This window comes from Haliotis rufescens, unplaced genomic scaffold (assembly GCF_023055435.1).
Source record: "Haliotis rufescens isolate VD_foot unplaced genomic scaffold, xgHalRufe1.0.p SCAF_8, whole genome shotgun sequence".
In the NCBI taxonomy this organism is placed as follows: domain Eukaryota; kingdom Metazoa; phylum Mollusca; class Gastropoda; order Lepetellida; family Haliotidae; genus Haliotis; species Haliotis rufescens.
In genome coordinates, this window is record NW_025964372.1 from 13571183 (window position 1) to 13582226 (window position 11044).

At 46.7% G+C, this 11044-nt stretch overlaps 1 protein-coding gene across 9 annotated transcripts in view; it reads right to left on the reverse strand.

Annotated features, from left to right (window-relative positions):
* Window positions 1-6475, reverse strand: part of LOC124117390 — a 203018-nt gene extending 196543 nt beyond the window's left edge. For 8 of the 9 annotated variants that reach the window (XM_048388962.1, XM_048388967.1, XM_048388970.1 and 5 more), the window contains exon 1: window positions 6283-6474. The gene's annotated coding sequence lies outside the window, so the exon portion shown is untranslated. Of the gene's footprint in view, window positions 1-6282 lie in introns of all 9 variants that reach the window. The other variant, XM_048388963.1, reaches the window with a different exon arrangement.
* Window positions 6476-11044: the final 4569 nt, after the last annotated feature.

Below are 11044 nucleotides of genomic sequence, written 5' to 3' on the forward strand. Positions count from 1 at the left end.
TACCCGCTTAGGTGCAAAATGTCTGATTGTATTTCAAGAACCCTGGCAAAAACTATTTAAATACACAAATGAAACAATCTGATCATGCAGACACTGAAATTAGCCAAAGCTTTATCTTTACGCAAACATATAAAAGTCAGAAGGAATGTGTGCATAGTCAGAAAGAAATGCAAACATCAGCGACTTGGAGTGTAACATGGAGTTGTATTGTTATTGTCATTAAACAACATATCACATGACTATCCACGGGTCTGGGTAGTCCTGAGGGTGCCCGGGTCCTACTCAGGACCCACCTGACCCGAGGGCCTGGGTCCCAGCCCTACACCAAGTTCCTGACTCAAGACAGTGTCTTTCTGTATAAACAACATATCACGTGACTATCCACGGGTCTGGGTAGTCCTGAGGGTGCCCGGGTCCTACTCAGGACCCACCCGACCGGAGGGCCTGGGTCCCAGCCCTACACCAAGTTCCTGACTCAAGACAGTGTCTTTCTGTAACCTTTCATAACCTTTAACTATTTTCTCATAAATAATGCATAATTTTTGCAGCTACAAGAATCAAGTTTCATAGAAAATAGTCAGTCTGTCAATGTTACTAAGTAACAATTTGTAAGGCAGTTGAAAAAATATTCTTGTTTCTCATAACTTTTCTTTTCAGATGTGACTGAGCAGAGAGGGAGGATGTTTTTCTTTAGTAGGTAACAGATCTATAAAAGTTAAGGTGATTCTATTGTACCATGTGACCGCCTGTCATGCCAGGTGTGCCTGGATGTATGGGGGATACCAGAAATGGGCTTCATGCATTGTACCCACGTTGAGAATCAAACCCGGCCTTCGGCATGACGAGTGACCACTTTACCCACTAGGCTACCCTAGCCTAGTTGAATGAAGAGTAGTCTAGGGTCATGGTGACCATGCGTTTTCTCTGTGAATCCCACACACTATGGACGGAATGGAGGGATCAAAAAGCTGGAATCTGGTGCAAAATAGAGATGGAAAAGTTGTTTCTAAACAGCACTAAGAATATATGAAAAACTGAGGAAGAAACAAATTGAGGAAAAGCAAGAAATATATGTCAACAAACCCTACTATGATGGCCGAGTCCTAACAAAACTTGGCTACTTTTTAGATACTGGTATGCAAGGATCTGTACAACAAGGATTATTTATTGATACACACACAATACTTTACACTGTAATACCTCCATTCATCTGGACAATAGTCATTCAGCTCTAACAGGTTTCAATGGTTTCTTATCAATAATCAATAAACCTAGAAATATCTATGGTATTTGTCAGCATGTTCAGCTTGTACCAGCAAATTTTAAATTGTGTCAGGATGAGGAAGGGGACACCAGGAAAACTACATCATGTTCAAAGCAGAGCTGTGTCTAATTGTATACATGTTACACCCAATCTGTGCAACTGCCAACTGCAACTAAATGTAATACAATGAACACCTTTTAAAAGGATACCTTGTTTCATACATTCAGGCAAATTGATATCCAAACAATACACTGTAGGTCAGTTATACATAACCCAAACTATGCTTGGAAGCAGAAATATGATATTGTGAGGAGATATAGTTCAGAGAAGATCATTGTTCAGGGGAATTGAAAATTATAAAATAACTTAGTCCTTTTGACTTCTGTGAATAAGATCTTAAAACTCATACACATCACTGTCCATTACATGCATTGGGCAAGCTGTATTGCCTGCAATGGGCAGCTGTACAGATTGAGTGTAACATATATATTTGATCATGCTAAATAGAATGTGGACACCACTATGATGAACAGAGGCAAAGTCAAACTTGTTGCCATGGAAACAAAAAAATATAAATTCTAAAAATCCCTAAATAGCAAAAGGCATCAGTTGACAACCTGGTCTTTGTTTGTGCACAATTTTAAGAAAGAGTTTCAGAGATATGGTCTGGACAAACACACCACTGTGAACAGAGGCAAAGTCAAATTTGTTGCCCTGGAAACAGGATTTCTTTTTTAATTCCTAAATAGCAAAAGGCACTACTTCAGCCCTTGATTAATACATGTTCCAAGTTCAGATGAAAAATATTGAACAGTTTTTACTTCTGTTCCTGAAACGACACCTACCTCCATTTCAGCTAAGTCTAACTTGTTTCAATGGAAACAGGGAAAAATCACATTTTGAAAACATTCTTAAATAGCACAAGGCACCATTTCCCCCCCCCAGGTCAATATATGTATCATGTTTGGATGAAAAGTCTCTCACAGTTTTCAAGTTTTGATATGGAAATGGATAAAAATAAGAATGTCAAAATTCTTCAGGAGCTGTTTGATATATCTGCCAATTTTGGTTGAAAAATATTGAACATTTTTCAAGTTACACTCTGAAAATAATTACTGATGGACAGATAGATGAATGGCCGGATGGACAGACAGACGAGTCGTTGACTATATATTATATGCCGGGGGATCATCTTTGTTACATTCCTGTGCTCCCTACAGTGTCTGTGTCAGCATCAAGCTGTTGCCTTGGACAGTGCAGATAATCAATTTGCTGACAACACAAAACTCAACACACGACTAACCAAACAATGCCTGGCATGGGCCAATACTCACAGTTAGCCATTAATATCAATGTTATAATGCTTTCAATTTCTGTGTAAGAACTGAACATGATTAATGCACTCCCAGCATTTGTCAATGAACTTCAGAGGAAACATACAGGTATGTTGTACATATTCAACATCCACAAACAACAACATGGTGCTTTACTGGTACAACCCTTTCATAATGCTTCCTTATTTGCAACTTCACATCTTACATAATCAGTGCTATATTCAAACTGTCACCAGCGTGTGTAGCCGAAAAATCATGTCACAATCGTAACAAGATAAATAGTTGGCAGGGCTCACCAATAACCCCGAACTCGACTCCAACATCAACTGAAGAAAAATTTATATATTGGAGATTTATTGATTTTGAGCTGGTTTCTTTTAAAAAGCACAATCATACAACATGACGCAAAGATGCACTAGCGCATTGTAGGTTGGAAGTCTAAACATACTTCTAAGTTCAAAATATGAAAAAAGCAATATTTAAAAAAAAAAAATCCATTTATCAAATCAAACTTTGCACTGCACCCCTACAGGTATCCATAGAAACTGCAGCCCAACTGGAAAAGAATCCATGAAGTAGTTCACAAATGTTGAACTAAAAGCAAATTTTAAGTTCAAAACATGAATTTTTTAAATATTTTTTCAGAAAATACAGATATTAAAACCAATTGCAGTGCACCTCTTCTATTAATATGGAAACTGTTCCCTTAATTTGAAATGAATCCATGCCGTAGTTTAAGTTATAGGTTGCATAAATGTCTAAGTATTAAAATAAAGTCAAAGAATTAATAATAGCTGTATTTTTACAGAAAGTCCAAACATTGAAATCAAACTTAGCATTGCGCCTCCCCGATAGGTTTTGAAAGTGTTCAAGTTTGAAAAGAATCTATGCAGTAGTTTTCAAGTAGTAGATTGCACACCTCGGAAGGACAGAAGGACTGAGAGAATACCTTGGTACATGTTTAACTAAATACCTTCAAAGGTCGGGGGTATAATAACTAAGTATGTATAGTGTGAGATGCTCTCATCAAGTGGAACCTTCAAGTAGATGCTTTACAAATGCTAGTTACTTTTTGAAACAGCTTAGGAAACATGTCTGAAAAGAATTCAGTTTACGGATTTCAAACAGGGCCATAATCCACGATCAGAAAATAAAATAAAAAAGGTTGATTTCAATTAATATTCCTGTGACAGATTAGAAAAACATTATACACACTATACACCAGGTAAAATAACATGGATCAAGGGACATAACTCTGTAAAAAAAATTGATGTGACCAATTTTCAAACTCAGTATCTTTTAGATCAATCTCATTAAAATCAGACCTTAGTTCACGCTCCTGCTAACAAAGATCTGAAGACATCCCATTAGGGGTCATGTCAGAACGACCTTTCATCCGACCAATCAGTGCATCGCTTACCAGATTATGAAAGTGACAGTCGGAATGAGATTTCTAATCATGCAATCTCGAAAACTTTAATATGGGGTATTCCGAACGATGGTTACGGGTTTAATGACTGAATCCATACAATCTAGACCATCTATTAGCCATTCCAGAATGTGTTTTGTTAGGTTTCAATTTGTAATCGAGAATTTGTCAAAATATGAAATTTGTGCCTTAAAGCACGAGAAAGCTGCCCTCTGATTGGTCATTCCATTGGGCGATCAAAGTTTGCGCAAGGTCGGTTTGACGCGACCTGTAATGGGATGTCCTCAGATCTTTGTTAAGCGGTAGCAAGAACTAAGATCAGATTTTAATGAGATTGCTGTTAGATAACTTTCATTTATGTAACTTCAGTAGTTTCTGAGAACACTTGTCTTCATTCCATGCAGTAGACACTAAGTTGAAAAGCATGAAAAGAAAGGTCAATAACACGCACTCACAATCTTCAAACTCATTTAGGATCATGACCAGTTACATCAGTGTGTGAAATTTCATTTCTCTGACTTCAATAATTTTTAAGAAAATTTGTCCACTTTGAGAACTGGACAGATGGACAGAAGGATAAACTCTTTTCCTATGTTCCCACCCCACTTTGTGGCGGGGTATAACAATGACCAACCCAATGCATGTATATATATGTAGCCTTTGACCATGGGAAACACCTGAATACAGAGAACTCAAATACACATCCATGTCAACTATTCACAAACATCTTGCACTTTATACAGAACTAGCAATCACTCCCACTGAGCCTGACTGACAACTATATCCCAAACAAAACACAAACTATTCAGCTACAAATCTATTTGATTTCAATCAACTTAAGCTAACTGATAAATATGTAAAAAATATAATATGTAAAAATAATAAAGTAATATGCAAAAAATAAAACACAGTGTTTCTGGTGACAGTGGTCAGTGTTGAAGCAGGTGAGCATCCCCCGGCAACATGGTCCGCCAGTCTAATTACCTAAGCCTTTCAGCCTCGTACATCTCACAATACCATGATGTGCCAGCCAGCTTGTCAAACCCGTTTGATGGAAATATTTCCCCAGAACATTGGGGCATCAATGTTAACATCCTGACAAGCAACACAAGGGATAAACATGCTTAAAGTATACTTAGGTTACGAAAAATAACGAAACACGCACACACAACATTATAATATATAATAATATTTTGATATAATTCATCAATTATAGTATATTATTTCTTCTGAAAAAATGTTCACTTATTGGAAATTCATTGTCAGCATGACTAGAGTGATAGACAAAAGAGAGAGTTTATGGATATCAGCTTCTTTATCATGAGGAACACAACATTTCTGAGTACATGCTTACTCCTTCATCAGGTGAATTCACATGATAAAGGAGTAAGCACATACACCGAAACGTTGTGTTCCTCTAAATAAAGAAGCTGATCACATCCATAAATTCTCTCTCCCATTAATTCAGACATTTTGTGGTTTTACGAGACACAGAAAAGTGAGTCCAGTCCGCACAACAGTATAGATTGTATGCAGAAAAAAATTATTGCACCTCAAGGGACAGACAATAATTTTCATTGTACAAAATTCTTGACAAGAAATATAAACTTTCTGTAATCAAAATAATAAATAATTTTCATTGTACAAAATTCTTGACAAGAAATATAAACTTTCTGTAATCAAAATAATAATTAATTGTTACAGTACAGCACACTCCATTATTTCTTCACGTGACCTTACCCTCATATTTCCTGTAAGGGCCCTTCAAAATAGTAATCACCCCTAGTTCTGTAGGTCAAGGTAAAACCCTGAATTTGATATCTTTCAGTAAATATTTGATATGATACTTTCATGACCAATGTCATGACCATACTGACGAGTATGCGACATTGGATGTGTACAAGTATTAAAGCGTGACAACAGACATTTCAAATAACCTATTAGTTTATTGATCAAATTTTTCTCGTTGGCCACTAAAATTCCAAATGGTAGACCGAAACATGTTAAGGAGTTCCCTGTGGCACACTAGGAAGAAAAATACATTTCAGTCGCTGTAGTCCCTGCAGTTTGATAGACACAACACCCCGTTAGTCGGTGTGTACATCATGTGTTCCAGGCATAGCTTCAGCATGACCAAGGTAAACCTGTTCTGTGAGCCATACAAAGAAATCGTTCATAGCTGCCAGTCTGGACATGTACACCAGTTATCAGATGATCAGTTCCCCAAGATATTAAACAGTGAAATCTTCACCTACCTGGTATGACTGGACAGTGAGTGGACAGGGTACAGGTCTGGTGGTCAATAAGGGACTGTCTTCTTCACCTACTGGGGTGACAATGTCGCAGCTGAAAATAAACAGACCATGACTGGTTGGTAGCAGTCACGTTTATTTCAGCGATCCATTGTACATAGCACAACAGCAACAGGTACTCATTGCACGGCCACCTCTATACATACAGAGCCTATTGGGAACAGAGGTGCTTAACACACTTATGTAAACATGTCTAGATATACTTTCATGACATACCTCTTACGAAGATTTGAATAAAGGGAAAGATGTTTAAGTTTAAGTAATTCAGTACTGGTTTTTCCTGTATCAAGCTGGCTTAGGTCCTGAGATGACAGATGGGAAGCGATGTTTTGTGGCTATTGTGTGGCAGGTATAACTAGAGGGTACAGGTGGTGGAGGGAATGGGTGATGAGTGGTGATGGATATGGTGGAGGGTGTGGTGGAGGGTGTTGGAGTACGTTGGGTATGGGTGGAGGGTGTGTGTGGAGGGTGTTGGTGTGGGGTATGAGTGGAGGATGTGGGTGGAGGCTGTGGGTTTGGGGTATGGGTGGAGGGTGGGGGAGGAGGGTGTTGGTGTTAGGTATGGGTGGAGGATGTGGGTAGAGGGTGTGGGTTTTGGGTATGAGTGGAGGGTATGGGTGGAGGGTGTTGGTGTGGGGTATGGGTGGAGGATGTGGGTGGAGGGTGTTGTGGAGGGTGTGGTCGTTGGGCATGGGTGGAGGATGTGGGTGGAGGGTGTTGGTGGAGGGTATGGGTGGAGGGTGTGGGTGGAGGGTATGGGTGGAGGGTGTTGGTGGAGGGCATGGGTGGAGGATATGGGTGGAGGGTGTGGGTGGAGGGTATGGGTGGAGGGTATGGGTGGAGGGTGTGGGTGGAGGGTGTGGGTGGAGGGTATGGGTGGAGGGTATGGGTGGAGGGTATGGGTGGAGGGTGTGGGTGGAGGGTATGGGTGGAGGGTGTTGGTGTTGGGTATGGGTGGAGGGTGTTGGTGGAGGGTGTTGGTGTTTGGTATGGGTGGAGAGTATGGGTGGAGGGTGTGGGTGGAGGGTATGGGTGGAGGGTGTTGGTGGAGGGTATGGGTGGAGGGTGTTGGTGGAGGGTGTTGGTGGAGGGTGTTGGTGGAGGGTGTGTGTGGAGGGTGTGTGTGGAGGGTGTGTGTGGAGGGTGTGTGTGGAGGGTGTGTGTGGAGGGTATGGGTGGAGGGTATGGGTGGAGGGTGTTGGCGTTGGGTATGGGTGGAGAGTATGGGTGGAGGGTGTGGGTGGAGGGTATGGGTGGAGGGTATGGGTGGAGGGTATGGGTGGAGGGTGTTGGTGGAGGGTATGGGTGGAGGGTGTTGGTGTTTGGTATGGGTGGAGAGTATGGGTGGAGGGTGTGGGTGGAGGATGTGGGTGGAGGGTGTGGGTGTTTGGTATGGGTGGAGGTGTGGTCGTGGGGCATGGGTGGAGGGTATGGGTGGAGGATGTGGGTGGAGGATGTGGGTGGAGGGTGTGGGTGGAGGGTGTGGGTGGAGGGTATGGGTGGAGGGTATGGGTGGAGGGTGTGGGTGGAGGGTATGGGTGGAGGGTATGGGTGGAGAGTATGGGTGGAGAGTATGGGTGGAGGGTGTGGGTGGAGGGTGTGGGTGGAGGGTATGGGTGGAGGGTGTGGGTGGAAAGTATGGGTGGAGGGTGTGGTTGGAGGGTGTGGGTGGAGGGTATGGGTGGAGGGTGTTGGTGTTTGGTATGGGTGGAGGGTATGGGTGGAGGGTGTGGGTGGAGAGTATGGGTGGAGGGTGTGGGTGGAGGGTGTGGGTGGAGGGTATGGGTGGAGGGTGTTGGTGTTTGGTATGGGTGTTTGGTATGGGTGGAGAGTATGGGTGGAGGGTGTGGGTGGAGGGTATGGGTGGAGGGTATGGGTGGAGAGTATGGGTGGAGAGTATGGGTGGAGGGTGTGGGTGGAGGGTATGGGTGGAGGGTATGGGTGGAGGGTGTTGGTGGAGGGTATGGGTGGAGGGTATGGGTGGAGGGTATGGGTGGAGGGTATGGGTGGAGAGTATGGGTGGAGGGTGTGGGTGGAGGGTGTGGGTGGAGGATGTGGGTGGAGGGTATGGGTGGAGGGTGTGGGTGGAGGGTGTGGGTGGAGGGTGTGGGTGGAGGGTATGGGTGGAGGGTATGGGTGGAGAGTATGGGTGGAGGGTGTTGGTGGAGGGTATGGGTGGAGGGTGTGGGTGGAGAGTATGGGTGGAGGGTGTGGGTGGAGGGTGTGGGTGGAGGGTATGGGTGGAGGGTGTTGGTGTTTGGTATGGGTGGAGGGTATGGGTGGAGAGTATGGGTGGAGGGTGTTGGTGGAGGGTATGGGTGGAGGGTGTTGGTGTTTGGTATGGGTGGAGAGTATGGGTGGAGGGTGTGGGTGGAGGGTATGGGTGGAGGGTGTGGGTGGAGGATGTGGGTGGAGGGTATGGGTGGAGGGTGTTGGTGTTTGGTATGGGTGGAGAGTATGGGTGGAGGGTGTGGGTGGAGGGTATGGGTGGAGGGTATGGGTGGAGGGTGTTGGTGGAGGATGTGGGTGGAGGGTATGGGTGGAGAGTATGGGTGGAGGGTGTGGGTGGAGGGTGTGGGTGGAGAGTATGGGTGGAGGGTGTGGGTGGAGAGTATGGGTGGAGGGTGTGGGTGGAGGGTGTGGGTGGAGGGTATGGGTGGAGGGTGTGGGTGGAAAGTATGGGTGGAGGGTGTGGTTGGAGGGTGTGGGTGGAGGGTATGGGTGGAGGGTGTTGGTGTTTGGTATGGGTGGAGGGTATGGGTGGAGGGTGTGGGTGGAGAGTATGGGTGGAGGGTGTGGGTGGAGGGTGTGGGTGGAGGGTATGGGTGGAGGGTGTTGGTGTTTGGTATGGGTGTTTGGTATGGGTGGAGAGTATGGGTGGAGGGTGTGGGTGGAGGGTATGGGTGGAGGGTATGGGTGGAGAGTATGGGTGGAGAGTATGGGTGGAGGGTGTGGGTGGAGGGTATGGGTGGAGGGTATGGGTGGAGGGTGTTGGTGGAGGGTATGGGTGGAGGGTATGGGTGGAGGGTATGGGTGGAGGGTATGGGTGGAGAGTATGGGTGGAGGGTGTGGGTGGAGGGTGTGGGTGGAGGATGTGGGTGGAGGGTATGGGTGGAGGGTGTGGGTGGAGGGTGTGGGTGGAGGGTGTGGGTGGAGGGTATGGGTGGAGGGTATGGGTGGAGAGTATGGGTGGAGGGTGTTGGTGGAGGGTATGGGTGGAGGGTGTGGGTGGAGAGTATGGGTGGAGGGTGTGGGTGGAGGGTGTGGGTGGAGGGTATGGGTGGAGGGTGTTGGTGTTTGGTATGGGTGGAGGGTATGGGTGGAGAGTATGGGTGGAGGGTGTTGGTGGAGGGTATGGGTGGAGGGTGTTGGTGTTTGGTATGGGTGGAGAGTATGGGTGGAGGGTGTGGGTGGAGGGTATGGGTGGAGGGTGTGGGTGGAGGATGTGGGTGGAGGGTATGGGTGGAGGGTGTTGGTGTTTGGTATGGGTGGAGAGTATGGGTGGAGGGTGTGGGTGGAGGGTATGGGTGGAGGGTATGGGTGGAGGGTGTTGGTGGAGGATGTGGGTGGAGGGTATGGGTGGAGAGTATGGGTGGAGGGTGTGGGTGGAGGGTGTGGGTGGAGAGTATGGGTGGAGGGTGTGGGTGGAGAGTATGGGTGGAGGGTGTGGGTGGAGGGTGTGGGTGGAGGGTATGGGTGGAGAGTATGGGTGGAGGGTATGGGTGGAGGGTGTGGGTGGAGGGTGTGGGTGGAGGATGTGGGTGGAGGGTATGGGTGGAGGGTATGGGTGGAGAGTATGGGTGGAGAGTATGGGTGGAGGGTGTGGGTGGAGGGTATGGGTGGAGGGTATGGGTGGAGGGTGTTGGTGGAGGGTATGGGTGGAGGGTATGGGTGGAGGGTATGGGTGGAGGGTATGGGTGGAGAGTATGGGTGGAGGGTGTGGGTGGAGGGTGTGGGTGGAGGGTGTGGGTGGAGGATGTGGGTGGAGGGTATGGGTGGAGGGTGTGGGTGGAGGGTGTGGGTGGAGGGTGTGGGTGGAGGGTATGGGTGGAGGGTATGGGTGGAGAGTATGGGTGGAGGGTGTGGGTGGAGGGTATGGGTGGAGGGTATGGGTGGAGGGTGTTGGTGTTTGGTATGGGTGGAGGGTATGGGTGGAGGGTATGGGTGGAGGGTATGGGTGGAGAGTATGGGTGGAGAGTATGGGTGGAGAGTATGGGTGGAGGGTGTGGGTGGAGGGTATGGGTGGAGGATGTGGGTGGAGGGTATGGGTGGAGGGTGTTGGTGTTTGGTATGGGTGGAGGGTATGGGTGGAGGGTATGGGTGGAGGGTATGGGTGGAGAGTATGGGTGGAGAGTATGGGTGGAGAGTATGGGTGGAGGGTGTGGGTGGAGGGTATGGGTGGAGGATGTGGGTGGAGGGTGTGGGTGGAGGGTGTGGGTGGAGGGTATGGGTGGAGGGTGTTGGTGTTTGGTATGGGTGTTTGGTATGGGTGGAGAGTATGGGTGGAGGGTGTGGGTGGAGGGTATGGGTGGAGGGTATGGGTGGAGAGTATGGGTGGAGAGTATGGGTGGAGGGTGTGGGTGGAGGGTATGGGTGGAGGGTATGGGTGGAGGGTGTTTGTGGAGGGTATGGGTGGAGGGTATGGGTGGAGGGTATGGGTGGAGGGTATGGGTGGAGAGTATGGGTGGAGGGTGTGGGTGGAGGG